Below are 12,216 nucleotides of genomic sequence, written 5' to 3' on the forward strand. Positions count from 1 at the left end.
TGTGGCTCCCCCCACACTCCCTAGCAGATCATTACATGGAGAAACCTTTGGAATACAAGCATGCTGATCCACACAGGTATGCACACAGGTGTACACACGGGTGTTCACAGACGCGGACTACAGCTTTCTTGGCTGCTGCCTCAAAGCACACTGTGCGCTGTCTATCTTGCGTGCTGCACAATAGCGTTTAATATTTAGTATCTATTGATATCTACTGCTAGCTAGTTTATTGTGATGGTGCTGTTTTTATTATGTTTTTATTATGTTGCTCTTTGTTGTTTGCTTTCTCTTCTGTTGTTTTCTTTCTCTCCCTCTCTTTCTTTCATTCTTTCTCCCTGTCCTATCCCCCAGTCATGTCTGTCCCGTTTGTAGCAACTGAAAATAAAATAAATTCATAATTATAATAAAGGTCAATCAAATGGACCAATATGGCAAGGCCATGATGATCCACTTGGTAAAATAAATCCGCTTGGCATCTTTCTTGGCCTTAAGACAACAATTCTGATGGCTATAGATCCAAACGGGACAAAAAAAAATAAAATAAAATAAAAAAGAAACGTACAAGTGAATATCATCAGCATAACAGTGATAAGAAATGTCCTCAAAAGAGCCCATTATATGCTGGAGGTGGAGAAGATAAATTAAAAACAATAAAGGCCCCAAAACTGACCCTTGAGGGACACCATAAGTAAGGGAGGTAGAGGATGACCTAAAATCGGAGACCGCCACAGAAAAGGATCGGTGATGGAGATAAGAGGAGAAGCACTCTAAGGCAGTTCCAGATACACCAACCCAATTTTTCAGCCTTTCAATGAGGATGTGATGGTCAACTGTGTCGAAAGCTGATGTGAGGTCCAACATGAGTAGAACAGAGCATTTACCTGCATCATTATTCATCAAGATATTGCTTGAGACCCTAAGAAGAGCTGTCTCCGTGGAGTGAAATCGACGAAAACCGGACTGAAACCATGTTTATGTAGAGCTGCCATAAGTTGCTGAGCCACAACCTTTTCTAGAAGCTTAGTAATTAACGGTAACTTAGAGATAGGTCTGTAGCTGCTCCAAAGAGAGGGGTCAAGCTGAGGTTGTTTTAAAAGTGGGAGAATAGCAGCGTTTTTAAAGTAAACCGGAACTATACCAGACGCCAGTGAAGAGTTGATTAAAGTGAGCACACATGGGCCAATAGACTGGAAGACATTTTTGAATAATGATGCAGGTATAATGTCAAGTAAACAGGAGGATGCTTTCACTGAATTCACTAATTTTACCAGCTCAGGTAGTGAAACAGGAGAGAAAGTATCCAAGATAACGGGCCGGGATGGGGTAGAGATCGAGATAACAGGTGCTGAGTGTGTAAAATTCATTCTCACGTTATCAATTTTTGCGGGTCGTCCAGCCCTGGCCGTGAGGTGTCCCTTATTTATTTTTCAGGGAGTTGGCAACCGTAGATGAACATCATTCAGAGAACAGCTTCCAGCTTCTTTTGTTCTGCTACAGTTTGGATGGATTTGCATTGCAAACAGACTGAAGTGGATAGGGTCAGGAGGTCAAAGGTCAGAGCTCCTGTGGGTCTGAGGGCGGCCTCACGCTGGAAAAGGATGAAGGAGTCTGACCTGAGCCAGTGTTTGACATGAACACATCAGCACTGCTGTCAGTGAGCCTAACGACAGCCGTTAGCATCATTTCAGTGTTTCAGTCATAAAAACACTTCCTGTCTCTGTGGTGGTTACAGTGACATCATGCAGTTTGTGCTTTGACCTCCAGAGGGCCTCTCTGTTACTGTGTGCAGCAGCCTGTGTCACTCATGCAGTCATGCACTGCGGTCTCATAAGGAAACTCAGCTTTTTGATATAAAGTTTTTCTTGTTCATATATATATACATACATACATACATTGGGTGAATGTGCAGTAGTAGCAGCCAGCAGGTGAATTCTGTACCTTGTCTGGACTGTTGTGGGAAGGACTCTGTCCTTAGTTTATGGTGTTTAACACTTTTGCACCACAAGGAAAAGGCCGGACGGTGAACGCGCTTGTCCACAAAGCTGAGGTCAGCAGTACAGCCACCTCCGGGTGGTCCGGGCAAATCCAGGTTTTGATTGCATGATTTTTTTCTATGAAGTGTGTAGAAACTGAGGAATGCAGTAAAGAGAAGTGTGTGTGTAAGAAGTGCTGTGGGTGTGTGTGTGTGTGTGTGTGTGTGTGTGTGTGTGTAAGAAGTGCTGTGGGTGTGTGTGTGTGTGTGTGTGTGTGTGTGTGTGTAAGAAGTGCTGTGGGTGTGTGTGTGTGTGTGTGTGTGTGTGTGTGTGTGTAAGAAGTGCTGTGGGTGTGTGTGTGTGTGTGTGTGTGTGTGTGTGTGTGTGTGTGTGTAAGAAGTGCTGTGGGTGTGTGTGTGTGTGTGTGTGTGTGTGTGTGTGTGTGTGTGTGTGTGTGTGTAAGAAGTGCTGTGGGTGTGTGTGTGTGTGTGTGTGTGTGTGTGTGTGTGTGTGTGTAAGAAGTGCTGTGGGTGTGTGTGTGTGTGTGTGTGTGTGTGTGTAAGAAGTGCTGTGGGTGTGTGTATAACCGAGAGTGATGGACAGAGATGTGTTAAAATGTGGACAGAAGAATAAGAGAGGGAAAGTGTTAATGAGCAGTGATGAAAATGATATTAAATAAATGTTTTAGTGTGTTAGCACAGGTGGCTGCGGAACTGGATCAGCGTCCTCCACAAGCACAGCGGCCGGAGCAAAATGATAGATCAACATAATTGGAACCACACCAGCCTGTGTTTTGGCTGAATATTACACAGCTTCACTCCATGTACACCTCACGATGAAGAACAAGCTTCGAGGGCAATCAATCTCTCCCTGAAGAGAAAATGCAGTTCGAGAGCAACTGCGTCGACTTCAAGACTCAACAATGTGAACACACAGCAACACTGCCCTAAACCTTACAGGGTTCAGCAGCATGTACACATGCCATAGTGGATGGAAGCATGCGCTCCCAATCACAAGCTGGGAGGTTCACCAGCGACATCAATGTGTGTGAATGGACTTGAGAAGACTGTCTGAGTTTCACATTTGCTATACTGGGAACTGAAATGGCAGACACTGAAAAGAGTGAAAGACAAAAGGCAAAGCTGAAGAAGAACGGCCCCCTGGGCCTCTGACACGCCACCACCGTGAACTGCTGCCGATGCAGGAGAGAGACAGAAGCTGTGAGAAGTGGGGAGAAGAGAGCATAGAGGTCTGTTGCTGTTAATGTGAGAACACATGAACATTGGGCTGGAAAACTGTGGCCGGCTGTCTTGTGGAGGTTGAGTCCGTAGGATCGCAACAAAGGTAAAACTAAAACACACAAACACACATAAACAGAGAAATATGAAGGAAAGGCAGCTTTGAGGACAAAGCCCTGCTGAACCTGCAGCTCCACTGCACACACAGCCATTAACCTGCCTACTAACACACACACATGCATTGAACCTGCCTACTAACACACACACATGCATTGAACCTGCCTACTAACACACACACATGCATTGAACCTGCCTACTAACACACACACACACACACACACACACACATGCACACACACACACACACACACACACACACACACATGCATTGAACCTGCCTACTAACACACACACAGCCATTAAACCTGCCTACTAACACACACACATGCAATGAACCTGCCTACTAACACACACACATGCAATGAACCTGCCTACTAACACACACACATGCATTGAACCTGCCTACTAACACACACACATGCATTGAACCTGCCTACTAACACACACACACACACACACACACACACACACACACACACACACACACACACACACACACACACACATGCATTGAACCTGCCTACTAACACACACACATGCATTGAACCTGCCTACTAACACACACACAGCCATTAAACCTGCCTACTAACACACACACATGCAATGAACCTGCCTACTAACACACACACATGCATTGAACCTGCCTACTAACACACACACATGCATTGAACCTGCCTACTAACACACACACATGCATTGAACCTGCCTACTAACACACACACATGCATTGAACCTGCCTACTAACACACACACATGCATTGAACCTGCCTACTAACACACACACATGCAGTGAAGATCAGCTTGTTATCTGTCGTCAGTGTTAAAATTGTGCAAATTTCACAGACACTTGTTATCAAACGCTGAGTGTATCCACTGCTGACAGTTAACTCTCTGGGTTGCAGGACAACAGTTTAACTTTTGTGGGAAAAATTCTGGTTTGACCAACCAGTGATCAGACAATAAGTTTAGTTGTTGATATAGTAAATTGTCAAATACTTTCTGCTTGATTGGTGCAGCACAAGTAATTTACTGTATGAAGTAAATTCTCTTTTGTCATAACATGTTGAACACGCATCTCTGTTGTCCTGTCAGCTTAGTGGGTTAATAGCTGATATGCAAATTAGCTGATTGTTACTAGATGAGGGAAGGATGACTGGATTATAAAAGAAGTGAATAAGATGTAGCAGAGGGTTGAGTTTCCTGTTTCTGATGTGTGGCTGAAGCTTCACCCAGATATACACTCTGATTACATGAGACCAAACTTGTTTTGTGAAATACCTGACAGCATGTTACACGTTTTGTGTTTGGGGAAGAAAATTCACATTCCAGTGATAAAACATTGATATGAAGTGTTAGGAAGCTTTTAATGGTGAACATTAGTGATGTTTGAACTGTGCAGCTGCTCATAAAGAAAGTGTGTGTTTAGCAGGTGGAACTAGGTCAGTTGGCCCCAGACTTTCCAGAACTGTGTGATATTCTGGAGCACTTGTGGGCAACCAGTAAATACGATGTGGGGAAAATGAACAAAACAAAAAGACTCTTAAGCCTGATTTCAGACCATGTAAGCATCAGTTGTTAATTAAAGCCAGAAGCAGTGACTGCATGGCAGGTTCCAACCCCTACAGCCTGTTATTTCACCTGAAGGCAAAACTTTTCCTTTTTCTGGTAGATTTTGGGGTTTTTGTTTTAGTACCGGGCTGATTCTGCCAGTTAGGTTTAGGTTGTTTTTCTTTTTTCTAAGAGAAAGACTGGGTTTTTTTTACACTTAGACATGTTCTGAACCGGGCCTAATATGTTTTTTTGTTGGGTTTTTTTGTAACAGTGCACTTAGGAAAAAACCTGCCAGGTATCGCCCCTCTGGGGTGATATTTTGTGTGTTGATGATTTAAAAGCAGGCCTGCAAGATGGGGGGCAAAAGCGCTATAAAATACTCTAATTGAGAGCAAATATAAGGTGAGTTTCTCTAGATTACAATTGGATTCTGAGAAAATTCACCTACCTGCCCACATGGAGAAGATATATATAAATCTTATAAAGTTTGTATCTGTCTTGTGAAACTTGTATGAAAAGCATACAAGAGTGAAAACAGATATAAGATCCCTTAAAAAATTATATAATGAAACTTGTATGTTTTGGATACTTACTAAAACAATGTATGAAAGTAATGAGAAAGTGGCCACTTTCATGAGTAATCACATAAGTTTTTACTATTTCTTTTCCGTATGGGCAGGACGTTGACCATATTAGATGGTAAATCCTGTGTTTAAAAGGATTGTAGTGATTCAATCCATTTCAAAGCAAGAAGAATTGTTTTTGTTTTTGGAATGACGAAATATTGTTGTCAGTGGATACTTAATTTGTGCGCGGTTTTCCACTATCAGCAATGATCCTTATGAATGCATGTGACTAGATGAATGCATGTGACTAGATGAATGCATGTGATTGGTATAAATGCAAGTGCAGAGGACTGTGGCTGGACTGATGATGTGGACTAAATGTGACTGACTTGAAATTGAGACGACAGTAACTATTTTAGAATTAGTCACTTCTAATGCCTAATCCACCCAAACAGTGAAAAGGGTGGATGTGTGTGTGTTTGTTTGCTTGTTTTTGCAGAAGCAGGAGGATGACAGACCAGGGGTCCGTTCTTCGTACCGCGCTAAGTGAGTTAGCTGGATTTGATTGTTGACGATTTCGCGTGATCCTGGATCAGTCGGTTCCCCGAAGCTCATCCGGGACTTGCTGTCATAGCAACAGAGCCGTAAGCGTAAACCTGCTCGGGAGCAGGTTTACTTTATGTAAACAGGATTAGATCGCAGCCACGCAGGTATGCCCGCGTCATTCATACGAAAGCAACAGCGATATTCCACCACTGTTTCACCATAAATAAATAACATCAATGTAACTAAAGATAATGCAGCACTTGATCCTTTTATTGATGTCACACAGATACATACAGGTCATTTCCTAAAAAAGGGAAATGTACTATTAACATTCTATTACATGTATGTGATTATTACAGATGTAATTCATATTTCACAGTAGTAATAGTAAATTACTTCATGTAATCAAGATGAGAGACCACGGCTATAAAAGCGAAGGTGGATTTGGGAAGTCTGTCGCAGCCATGTCCTGTCCGTATACGCGAGCCACCCATTGTGGAAGGTGCAAGATTGATAAGGAGAGTCCTCAGAATTCAGCGTATATTGCGGGATAGACAGGATCCTTTAGCTCAGCGCGACAGTGTGCTCATAGAGAGATATCGATTTTCCCGTGAGGATATTATTTACTTATTAACCAACTTGTTGACGAGGGGGTGCAGGACCACCACCTGTCTTTTTTTGCTCTGCCCTTTTCTTGGTTGCTGTTATGAACAAACAAACAGATTATTTCAGGGTCTCTTTCCAAGAGACTAAAAGCAATATAAGTGATAAATATTACCATTCTGTAGAATATTCTTATATTTCACTTTTACTTGTTCCCATGTTCTAGTGGGTCCTGTTGTGGCTCTAATGTGAAAGGGGATATAATATAACATATTATAATATAATATAATGTAATATAATATTGGATAATATGGTGTGATATGATAAATCTACCCTACCGCCTACTGGTGTTGGCCAGAGGGGCCGATGGTGCGATATGGCAGCCTGGCTTCTGTCAGTCTGCCCCAGGGCAGCTGTGGCTACAACCGTAGCTGCCTCCACCAGTGTGTGAATGTGAGAGTGAATGAATAGTGGCATTGTAAAGCGCTTTGGGTGCCTTGAAAAGTGCTATATAAACCCACTCCATTATTATTGTTATTATTAAATTACTTACGAGTTTGATTTGTCAGCAACTTCCTGCCAGCCCTCTCTCCTTGCTTTTGCAGCCTTTGCAGTGTTCCCTTGGGTTCTGATTAAACTCTGAAACTCCTGAAATCCCTCACTCAAGAGTTCTTGCTCTGCTGCCGAAAAATACCGAGCCGAGCGCGCTCCGTCGACATTTTCTCCGACCAATCAGAGGGTTGCCGATCAATGTTTCCACTATCGATGCGTAGCCCCTTTTACGACACCCAGTGAACTCACATTACTGCGTCCAGCTGTACTAATCGTCAACAGCAGGTGTGTTCGGGGAACCGGATTAGCGCGCTCACGGTTAGCGCGATGGTTTGGTCTTGGATGTTTCATTTGATCTTGGATGTAGTAAGCGACGTACGAAGCACAGGGCCCAGAAGAGGAGAGACTTCATGTTTACATGAGTGTGGGCAGACTTAACCCTTAAGCTGCTACTTTTCTGTTTTACTGATTTTGTGTGAAAGAAACTGTTTTTACTGGATGCTTGTTGCTTATGGTAACACACTGTATTGTTGGAAAATGTCAAATGTTAGAAGTTGGCAGAAAACATAGCGGCCTTGAAGAGCGTGCAGAGAAGGCCAGCCCACATCAGCAGCAGTTAAGCCATGCTCTGATGAACGGCTTTCACCCAGCCACTGCTGACTTCATGAGGAAACAAAATTTTAATCAAAACACAGACGAATGCATGAATTGGGCCCGCCATGTGCAGGAAGTCACAAAGCTCTGACCATAGATTTGATTGAGGTGGATAAATGCTAAAAGTAGTGAGGTTGCACCTCCACATGACGACAGGGTGGATGCATCTATGTGTGTTTCTCTGTTTTTAAAGGAGTGGAAAGATGACAGCAACATCCCAGGTTGCGTGCTCATTTAACCTTTTAAATGCCACTTTCTGTGTCTGTGAATTTACCAGCGGAGTGTTATTATGACCTAGTATTGCCAAATGCAGAGGTCACTGTGAGAAAGTGTGCATACACCTGCGTGGCGCTAACATTTACATTCTCTTTTCTACAGCAGAGGGTTCATCATGTGATCTGATCATGTGATTGATAGCAGGACACACAACTGGTTAATGTTTTTTCTCACAGGATTACTGGGTTTATGTGTGAAGGCAACTGTGATTACAGGTTATACATTGGTTATGCAATTACACTATGTTGTTGAGAAAATGTTGGAGAACATGTGAATACAGTGTCAAACATGTTTGAAACCAGTATTACCTCTTTTACAGCAGAGCGTTAACTTTATGATCTTTTTGCAGCACCTCTGGAATCTGTTGATCCAGGAAAAACCTCCAGGGTGCTTCATATGTTTTGCTAATGTTTGTTTCTCTCTAAGAGTGCTCGTGGAGGATTCAGCACAGACACAAACAGACATAAGTGAAATGAAACAGGTTGTGCAGTGACTACAGAACATCTTACTGTTGGGCTCATTATCATATCACTGTTGAGCTCATAGTGTGAAAGCACGTGAGTGACATTACTTAAGAAAAGGTTACGATAGTTTTGATTAAACACATGGGGTGATTCATGATTTGGGTAAATTATGGCAACAATAGTGTTTTTAATTATCTGGGGAAATAAACTGCACATGGCACACTTGTGTCTGTGGTGTGGGATGCCTTATTGCTCCTATGACCCTACAGCTGTTTGCAAGTGTGAAGTTTGTATTTACTCACCCATTTTGCTTTCTATGTAATTGTGGTGTGGATGCAAACTCCAGGCAGAGCAAAGAGTTAGACCAACTTAACATGACGTGAATACTAATTTTATTCTCTAACACGGGGTTTACAGGGCTGGAGGAGAAGCCCTGATGTTGTCTGAGAAATGATCTAATTAACCTTTTCTTTTGTTATTCTCCTAGTTCTGATGAGTTGACTCATGGGAGAGACCATGTGTCAAAAGGAGGAATTCCAGGTTTAACATGAAACAATACTTTTATTGTTTTCCATGATGATTTTGTCCATGGCTTTTTACTGTGATTTGTGGGATAACAGTTCATTGCAGGTACTAAACCTCTACAGGGGGTAAGTCCATGTTCAGATAAGCTTTTGATGATCTATAAGTAAACTTCACTGAACTGAAAGGAAAATGTGGTTTGATGATGGTTGATATATTTTCCAAATGGTTAGAAGTTTTTCCTTCTAGTAAGTAGATACAGGTGCAGCAGCCAGTGGCGTGTCCAGCGGGGTGGCCTGGGGGGGCACAGGCCACCCCCACAACCAGACTGGCCACCCCAGGTGCCACCCCAAAGCTAAAACAATAAAATTCAATGAAATGTCAAATGTTCGATTATGTTTTCACAGTGAAGCTCAGATATCCGAGTGTAAGTGAATGCAGCATCAGCTTCTGCACTATGAGCATCACGTTAGCAAAGGTAGGAGAGCCAAGCAGAAAGACGGCACCGCAGGAAACAGTTTTTCAGCGAAAGATTAACAGGTTAAGATAGCTGGACAGGCCATCGGACATACCGGGCAAATGCCCGGTGTGCTGATGACTTATTTTATTTATTTTTTTGTAACGACATGAACAATGAGAGGTGGTGGATTGGCCAGATGCAGGTCGATGTGTAAAAATAAGTCAGTTGTTTGGTGGTGGCTATGACGGAGCTTCCACAGAGGCAACAGGTGGATGAGGGAAGGGGAGGCAGGAGCAGAGACCCGAGGCGGCCACCAGTCGGAGTGTCAGGTGAACTGAACTTCAGGTAAGAAGTTATGACCTGCAGTCTATCTGGGTCAGATATAAACCAAGTTTAGGTGGAGTTTATTTTAGTTGTGCTGACTTTTTACTGTCAGTTGCAATAACTCGTACTGCGTGCTAGCTAGCATGACGGAGTTTTTATACAGCTGGGTGGGTGCTATGATGTTACTGATAGTGAACTTTATTTTATTCATAAGGTTAGTTAGTAGAGTTGCCAACGGCTCCTTAAAATATGGAATGGTCCCTCATTCAGAGAAAATATTACACGTTTGTATTGAGCTGAGAAGAGACGCGGTTTGTCCCGAACTTTAGCTAGAATGGAAAAAAGGCACAAAGCTGGATTTATTCTGTCTTTATGCTGCACAGCTGCCTTCTCTCATTCTCTCCCCTGCCTCTCCTGTTGCTACTTCAATCATGAAACTCATCAATGATCAGCTGATCGTCTCTCTTGTTTATTTATCGCCCACTTTGCGCCAGAAAGAGGAAACCAGCAGATGTCGCGCTAAACAACAGCAGCACGTTTGATCAGCTGTTGTTAGAATTTATTTAATATTAATTTCTAGTATCAGCTGATGTTTGCTGGAGCCACAGCTGTAAAGCTGCTGGTCATGATGTTGGTTTGGATATGTGGTGAGAGGGAAACATGAAGATGAAACCAGGAGATGTCCTTACTGAATCATCAGAGCTGTGATGGAGAAACAGGTTTACCTTTTAGGTGACATGGATGAGTTGAAGTTATGAACTGTTTCTGAGAGACAAATAACACCAGGATCCTTTTTTATGTAGCTGACAGCTGGTAACTGTGCAGGGGCGGGTCTAGCAAAGTTTTGCCAGGGGTCCATGTAGGGCATTAACAGGGAGAGGGGGGCACAAAGATATACTTTTCTTTCTTATTATCATTTCAAATATTTAGCTTTTATTAAATAATTATCTGAATCTTACAACCAAAGTTTTTATCTGACGTAAAATGTATAGAAATCATACATATACCAACAAGACTGTACATCACTGTCACAACAGGGTTTGTTTTCAGTCAAAGGCTTTATGGCTTTAATACCTGGTGGGCCGGTCTGTAGTGAAAATGCCCGATTTTCTGTCCCAGTCCAGCCCTGCAGGTTAATACTGGCAGTGTCACCATGCCAGCTGACTGGATTTCATCATCAGCCAGTGTCGTTCTTTATCAATATTACCAAAGTTTACCATAAGGCAGCATAGAAAGTATTTACTTGTTTCCAGGTTTCATTCAAATGTTAGTCTTTTCATTTGTTTCCCCACTTTTTCCTGTTTCAAAATCAACACCAGTTTGTGAGAAGATTATCTTCTTTTTTTAACAGGCAGATAAAGTTTTGCATTGGCTAATTTGTCAATTGTATGTTTAAAATGTTCATATTTTAATATTCAAAAATGTTTTTGCCCAAAACATATGTGCACTATATGTCAGTAAAAATACTATGCAAATACTGCTGTCCTTGAATGCTGAGTAAACACTGACTGATTGTATCTCTTGTACTTTATCAACGCAGTATCTAAAAACTTTGCACCGTAGTGGTTAAAATCTCTTTCTAATAAGAGTTAAAAGTGCATTTGGTTATTAGGTTTATAGGATTATTGAATTATGGTGAACGGTTGGTAGATTTGTTTTTAACATTATCTGCCAATTACATCTGCCACCCTTCTCCAAATCTGTGCCCCTACCTGGCCCCCCCAACAAACATTTCTAGACACGCCACTGGCAGCAGCCAGAGTATTGCTGGAAGAAATCATCCCAAGGGTGGAATCTCCAGACTGGGATTGAGACTGGGTGCTGATCAGAAGTCTTCAGAGACCCAGCGAGAACTAGGAAACACTCATGCCAAGCTCCAACTCAGCGACTGCAGAGCAGACTCTGTGTCACCCAAGAGGGATCAGCGAATGAATGCAGATAACACCTGCTTAAACAACCAATCAGTTTCCCTGGAAAGCTTAGTATGTTTTTAGGTTAAGGAGGTCGTTGGTGTGACGTTAATAATCATTTTATAAATGATATGCATTCACATAACTCTCCGAACATCACAAACTCCGTTAGAGTCCTGAGCCTGAGTAGAAGTGATTGGAGTAATTATAGCATGCACGTTTTACAGCAACTTGTGCGCATTTTGTAGGGTAGGTAGACTGATTATCTAGCATGTCAGTTCCTGATGCGTACGTGCATTAGGCCCTCATTGTCTGAGTAAACATAGTAACAATAGTTGTGAGTTCTTTTGACATGTGTACTCAGCTTTGACATGTTGTTTGACACCGTAAAGTAGGATTTTGGGTTCATCACATTTCAACGATTGATTTTGATAGGTCTCAAACATGCTGGAAGCAC

The sequence above is a fragment of the Mchenga conophoros genome, linkage group LG3 (assembly GCF_057382185.1).
Source record: "Mchenga conophoros isolate Kocher_MC1m ecotype Shallow Benthic linkage group LG3, M_conophoros_male_GT1.1, whole genome shotgun sequence".
Lineage (NCBI taxonomy): Eukaryota > Metazoa > Chordata > Actinopteri > Cichliformes > Cichlidae > Mchenga > Mchenga conophoros.